Source organism: Haliotis rubra, unplaced genomic scaffold (genome assembly GCF_003918875.1).
Source record: "Haliotis rubra isolate DU_JTF1 unplaced genomic scaffold, ASM391887v1 Scf1132, whole genome shotgun sequence".
Lineage (NCBI taxonomy): Eukaryota > Metazoa > Mollusca > Gastropoda > Lepetellida > Haliotidae > Haliotis > Haliotis rubra.
This window is the reverse complement of record NW_025765040.1, coordinates 166,280-166,965: the sequence shown is the minus strand read 5'-3', so window position 1 is coordinate 166,965 and position 686 is coordinate 166,280.

Genomic DNA, 686 nt, shown 5'->3' with positions numbered 1-686 from the left:
GGTAACGCGCAGTTAATAGTAAGACAGTTATATGACAGGGTAATATCACACGGAAGTTCCTGTCAGGAATTGTCTTGTAAGGAATGTCCAAGAAAACTCTCCATTCCCTTAACATAATGGAGCTTAGCAGAGGATATGGCCCGTCGCAAGAAACGCATTCCTACTTGTACACCTTGACACACACACACACACTACTGTCTCTACTCTCTCTCTCTCTCTCTCTCTCTCTCTCTCTCTCTCTCTCTCTCTCTCTCTCTCTCTCTCTCTCTCTCTCTCTCTCTCTCACCGCACTGACCCCGTACACGTGCATGGAAGTGCATGGGGTGTCATTCTTGATTTTGACGGTCTTTTAGAAAGTCGATAAATCACTGTAGACCATCAATTTTGACAATTAACTTGTTTCACACAGTTGTTAGTGTTTGTTTCCAGACAAAATATTAGAATGTCGCCACAGATATGTTTTAATAGTATTTCATAAAGTTGTATATCCACAGAGTAGTTCAGAAAGGTATCAACTAGCCTAAACAGCACGCATATCCCCATAGTTGGAAATATTTTGCACAGAAACAAAACAAAACAACAATATTGCAAGATGAGCACAAATCCGAAAGATATAGATTCGAACCTGAAATGTACAGTGCAGATGCGAGATGCGAGGAACAGCTAGAGCACCAAGAGTGACGTCC